Source organism: Neofelis nebulosa, chromosome 16 (assembly GCF_028018385.1).
Source record: "Neofelis nebulosa isolate mNeoNeb1 chromosome 16, mNeoNeb1.pri, whole genome shotgun sequence".
NCBI lineage: Eukaryota > Metazoa > Chordata > Mammalia > Carnivora > Felidae > Neofelis > Neofelis nebulosa.
The window spans coordinates 57,545,762-57,552,184 of record NC_080797.1 but is presented as its reverse complement, the minus strand read 5'-3'; the positions used below and the strand labels follow the sequence as shown (position 1 = coordinate 57,552,184).

The following is a 6,423-nucleotide window of genomic DNA, read 5'->3' as shown; positions in this document are numbered from 1 at the left end:
TAGATATAGATATAGATATAGATATACCTGTATCTAGAAAGATAGGTATGATAGAAATTTATAAAGATATATTCTTCAAGGCAAGAGGACAGAACATATTCTATTTATTTGGGAAGGACTTGATTTTTGCCCCTTGAATATTTAAACTTAAGGTCTACCGGCCTCCATTTGCTTTTGTGCTTGAGTCCCCCAAATTTAAGAGTGGGTCTGCCCCCGGCGCCTGACTTTGCAACAAACATCTGAAGTACAATATGTGTAGCAGCCTGAACAAGAGGAGGTTCCTCCTAAAACATGTGGTTAGTGGGCTGGTCTTGTACCCTGTGGCAGAACTTTCCAGCTGACGCAGCATACAGAAATCACTTTTACAATGCGTTTGCTTCACCTGATGTTTTGGGTTCAAGGGACACCATACGGAAGTACCACTGAGCGCAAGGATGTGACAATCAGGTGACTGTCACTTTGCAGCTGCTCCATGAAGTCGCAATGCCCACTGGTCTGCATCCACTGGCAGACAGTCCACTCGCATAGTCCTTACCAAACGGACACATGCCCGACCCCTACCCCAGGCACAGCCAACTGGACCAGCCGTGGATTCCTGGCTCAGTCCAGGCCAGTCACGTTCTCTGTCCTGGAGACAAGTTAGCTGCAGGCACTGCACTTCAAGCTGTGTTTGAGAGGAGGAGGCCTGTGGGGGCCCCATCTGGAGCAGGGGAGCAGGCATGGATGGAAATGAAGCAGGGAGGCCCTCTCAGAGAGGAAAGAAGAAGGCTGCAGACAAGTAGAAAAGCAGGGTGAGTGACGGTAGCAATGGACAGGAACCTCGGTCCGTGATTTCCAGTCCCTGTGGGGCCTTGGCATCCATCCGATATTTTTCTGTCCCTCTACTTTGGGACATTCTCTGTTTTAATGAAGTTAGTCCTTTGCAATGATAAGACCTGAATGAGACAGAGAAAGTGAAAGGGAGGAATAAACTCAACCGAGGTTCCGACTCCAAGTCCAGGGCTCTTTCCCCTTGCGCACGCTGACCCCGGTTTCAGCTCATCGTGAGGAGCCGTCAGGGTACACATGGCCTTGACTTTGACTCCCAGGAGGCCAGGGATCACAGATCCTGCCCCTCATCCTCTCTCTGGGGGGTTGGCATCACATTTGGTGCAGGGGCTGTTGGCTTGGTGAGCAGCCCGTGGTATGCTCCCCGGCCCTGGTAGGTAGTTCAGTCCACCTTCGTCAGCCCAACGACATCCTCTGGTTCCATGTCAGCAGGGCCTCCCTCTTCTCCCCAGGCACTGGGGACACACTGCCTCATTGCTCACTAGTTTCCGGTTACTCTTTCCCATCTTTCTGAAAAGGTGCTCCCAGGTCATCGGCTTTGGCCAAAGCCACAGGAATAGAGGTGAGCCCATGTACAACACACTACATGTTCTTTTCCCCCTGCCGCAGCCACGGATCATGTTCCAGTAGTCGCTGCCCCTTCATGCCGGGTCCCAGGGTGAGGACGGTGCAGAGCACAGCCCCGGCCAGCCTGGGCAGGAAACCTCTCAAGCCACCGAGACATGCTGGTTGATTGTTCCTGCGGCACAATCTCGGTGGTTTCTAACTGATACAAGCCGGGGCCCTTCTCCCCATCCTCTTCCGGGCAACCCTTCTGATGACCTTTCAGTGCTGGGTGATTTCTCCTGCAACACATCCCTCCGGAGGACTGCTCCGCTCCCCCATTCTCAGGCCTTTGCTAGTTGGCGTCCCTCATTCCAGAATGTTCTGTCGTGGAGCAGTCTGCATCTTGGGCATCTCAGTGGTGCACACGGCGGAACCAAGCCCTTTGTTTCCATCATGGCCTGGCTCTCTTCTCTTTCCCCTCTATTTTTCTGATCTTTGCCTTCTCTCTTCTGCTCACGGGTCATCAGCCTTGGCAGCTTCTGGCCCTACACGTATGAAACAGCCTGTTCATCAAACAATCCTCGACCTGCACCAGGGTTAGCACCCCTCACCCCTCACCCTACCTGCTCCCCAGAGGAGAAAGAACAACAGACGAAAATAACCACGATGTTGACAGAATGGAACTTGATAGTGTACAATTGTAAAACAACTTCCATTTTTTTCTCCCTCTCAGGACTATCTGACAAATCCAGTCTATCAACCCTGTCTCCCCACCCACAGATGGTATCTCAGGCAGGTCTCTCCATTTCTTGTCACTTTCAGGAAATTAAAACCCCTTTGGTCACTGCTAGTCCTTAAATGGTCTGATTTCAGCGATAAAATGTCCAGTCTCTCGTAATTCTTAAAACTTGGAACTTTCCAGCCTCCCTGGAAGCCTGGAGTGGGTAATGCCAGTGTGGTTGGGTTCTTTTCTTTTTCCACCTCCCCTGATGATTCCTGATCCTTCCAGAAAGAGAATGAGCTTTTGGAGAACAGATTGGGGGCATAGATGTTTCTACTTGACAGATGCTGTCATGATTTGGTTTTGGAGCAAGATGGGGTCAGAGGCTATTCAAAAAAAGAGGACTTTTCTCTAGTCACATTTTGGGGGGCCTCTGGGGGCCCCTCTCATGGGTTTCACTGTGCTGTATGGCTCTTCGGCGTGGGTGATGCGCTCCCCGTGAGATCTCCAGTGGGCACCCCGCCATGACGTTTTCCCCAGCAGTCACTTGGGAGTGCCCCCTTGCTCCCACAGGCCACCTCTTGACAAGGCCCTTCAGGAGAGGTTCCTTAAAGGCAATGGCACTAGCTAATGTCTCTGCAAAACACAAGGACAACACACTTCAAAGAAATGTCCTCTGCTCCTTCACCTTCTCCTTCTAACCTCCACCCTTTATCCCTCCACCAGGGTATAGAGCTCAGGGTTGAGCTCATTGCTGGTGGCCTCCTGAGCGTGTCCTGCATGGTCAGCGAAGCACTTTGCTCTGAAATGTGCAAGTGTATTCCACTGTGGCTTAGCTTTGACCTTGAGGGAGGGGGTAGTTCTCAGCCAAATCTGAAGAAAAATAAGGATTATTAGAATGAGATCATATGTTGAGAGTTAAGGCCCATGATTCCAGTTTGATCCCTGGTGAAAAGAGCAAAAGATCTGAGCTGTTACTGGCTCATTCCTGGGTGTCAAGACAAATGTCCCTGCTTCCCCAGTACACCGTCTTCCCTTATTTCCCAGTTGATTCTGATGCTTATGAACTCTGATTACATATAGACACGGAGTTAGCAACAACACAAGCCTAGATGGCTTCCTGTAATTGTTAACCATCATTAAACAAAACACACCCATTGCTATTTCCCCTGGAGCAGTCTGTGCAAAGCTGTCCATCTGAGAAGCAGCATGAGCGCAAATTAGTGCCTGGGATCCAGAGCCCCCGCCCTATGACTTTGGATTTGAGGCGACCATTCAAAAGCTCCGTCTCTTCTGGGGTGTCTTCCTGTGCAAGGCATGGTCTTCTAACGGCACTCCCACCTCACCCTGAGCAAGCTTCGGATCCAGCCATTCCCTGTGATTTCTCTGCGGCTTTCAGAAGTCTCCTTCTTGTGTGTTGTGGGATCTATGTTTCAATTCAAAGCACTTGGAACATTCATTTTGATTTTAGAGAAAATCTGCTCACCTTTTTGGGTGTGGGTCGTTTGGCAGATTTCGTGTATATACACATGCGTATATACATTTCACAAACATATATATATATGTGTGTGTGTGTGTGTGTGCGTGTGTGTGTATATATGAACTAGTAAATGCAAGAATATAAACATCCCCAATGCTACTTGAATCAACTTTGATTAACATAAAAGTCAGAACCAGAGGCCACACTTGATTTTTGAGCAACAAAAAGTTTTTGACAAGTCCTAGAAACTTTAAGATTCTATTGACACAGTCCTTAGAATACAAGGCGTGCTTAAATCAATTACACATGTATAGAAACAGATGCCTGAAGGTTTGAGGATACCTACATACCAGTTTCTAAAAAACTAAGTTAAATATCTGCTCAGTTTATATCCTGTTATTATCAAGTGCTTTCTAAGCCTACAAAAGGGCAAAGTATTTATCCCTGTCTTCTTGAAAACTTTGTTTTAAAAGTTCTAAGGCCAATTGCCTTGTAACCTTGAGACTATTAATATTTAAGACACTACATTTATTAAAATATTTGTTCTGAAAACGGTGTTTACTTGAGGCTGTAAGCTTTATTTGCCATAGGCGGTGGATTTTATTCACCAATCTTGAGATAATTAACCCATTGACTGCGACTTCATTGATTTAGTCCTAATTAACTCAAACAGTGTAACGTCTGCATAGATTCTCTTACAAGTGAGAGCATAGCTAAAGGCATTCGTTTTTGTAAAAAGTTACATAAACATTTTTAAAAAGTGACTCTAACAATTTAATTTAAAACACCATGCAGACTTCTTCCCATTATGGAAGTGATCTAGAATCACTGAGCTTCAATACCAAATACTTAGAGTAATTACATCACGAATTTACTTTTGCTTCTTTTCCTCTGAATTCAAAATTTCTTTTCCTCTGAACCCACCACCAGTAAGCATGGAAATGGAGCCCAAGCTGCACAGATAAAGAGCTGGCATTGTCTGTTGATCTGAAGTTCATTTCTATTGAATGACTTGTACTGAATCTTACTGTCCCAGGTCCCATAGTGGACACAGGGGACCCAGAGATGATGGACAGATGTGTCCCACGTGGGTTCTTCCTTTATGAAGGCTGAAGGCCTTTATTCATGGATCCTTACTGCAGATAAGGATATTTGCATATAGTTGCAGGGACTGATTCGCCACCTTAAGCTATCCAGAAAGACATCGAGGATTTATTTACTAGCTCTTTCCTAGTTAAAGAACCTTGAGTCAGGAACAAGGGATGATCTACTCTCAAAATGGAGAAATCAGGTTGTTATCTCTTTGTTCTGGGAGTTGGCTGAGAATTGGTGGGTTAAGAGGTGGGTGGGAAGGGCAGTTCTGTAGAAAGTGTTTCCCAGGGACGGAAAGCCATTTTGGCCCTACACCTGCCACTAATTTCCTTTGTGGCCCTTTGATAAGTCACTCTCCCCTTCCAGGCCTCAGTTTCCTCATGTGTCAGATAATGAGGCTGGATGGGGTGACCACCGAGGCCCCTGAAAGTCTTGAGACTGTAGGGAGGAGTTTATGGGATGGGATGACTGATTGGTTTGGACTCTTGCAAAGATTCCATACATGGCCAGCCACCTGGGTCCTTATTTCTCTCACCCAGCTCTGCGGTGGGCTTCGGGGAGCAAAACAAGAGGTCCAGTCCCTAAGCTTAACTGTTTCCTTCTCCACCGATCCAGTTTTGATAAAAGCTTTTATTTGTCGAATTATTTTCAGAGCAAGCTTTTGCCACTGGCAGACTGGAGTTCGAACCCCAGCCCTGCAGAGTCACTGTTCACTTCCCTGGGCCCTAGGGTCTTCCTCTGTAAGATGAAAGCTGGCTTCCCACGGCCAGTATAAAAATCAAGCAGGAGAATGCATTTGTAAAGCCCCTACACAGTGGCTGCACAAAGCAGAGGTCAATACGTGCACATTGTTGTCCTCTTGGCGACTTGTTACCACTGCCCCTGGACAAGGCGCCCGCGATCATTCCGGGCATGTAGTAGAAACTCACTCCACACCAGCTCTTACTACTGTTTGATGATGCTAATTTCTCTCCCAGACACCCCACCACACTTTCCAGGTTGTAAATCTGCCTCTCATCCTTCTAGCCAGCTGCCTCTTGAACGGGAACCAATTCTCTGTAATCAAGCCTGGGGAGACGGCAATTCCCCGTCTCCACATCTGCTGGGTACTCACAGCTTTGTCGCTCTCCTTGGTTAGAATTGAAATACTTTATGGCATTAATGCTTCTCAGATTGAAACCTGCAGGCTTGGGTTTCCAATTTCCCCTCTGGGACCACAGCAGAACTTATCTTCCAGAAGACAGACTAATTGTGAGGTCCCTGACGAGGCCCTGGATCCTACTGGTTGGCTGGCTGAACATCTTCCGGCACAATGAACAAGCGTTATCGAGGTGGGATTCGGTCACCTGTGGTTGAAAGGCTATCAACAAGAAGGACACCAGGGACTAATACTGCTGAAAGGGCCAGCAGAAATGGGGGTGTCACATTTATCGCTCGCGACATGCCAGGCACTGAGCCAAGAGCTCTGCTCCCAGACAACTCTGGGATCCAGGGTAAAAATAAAAATACTAACTCGATATGATAGTTATGCAACTGAGCGTTCAGAATGGGTGCTGGCCATAGGCCCCTTCCGGTGCATTCTGTGTGAATATCAAACCTGACCAGGACAGAATTATCATGATTCCTCAATCTGCTGATGTGAAAACTGAGGACCCAGAGGTCAAGCAACTTGCCCAAGGTCACCAAGTAAGTGCAGAGTCTGACGGGCAGCCGGGATGCGATCTGCTTGGGACACCTGGGCTCCTTCTCTTCTCCC

At 47.6% G+C, this 6,423-nt stretch overlaps 1 long non-coding RNA gene across 1 annotated transcript; it reads left to right on the top strand.

Annotated features, from left to right (window-relative positions):
• The first annotated feature begins 527 nt into the window (after positions 1-527).
• LOC131497395 (uncharacterized) lies at positions 528-2,224 on the top strand. The gene is made up of 2 exons (XR_009254944.1): positions 528-791; positions 1,438-2,224. It is a non-coding gene; the product is annotated as an uncharacterized LOC131497395 (long non-coding RNA).
• The last annotated feature ends 4,199 nt before the right edge of the window (positions 2,225-6,423 follow it).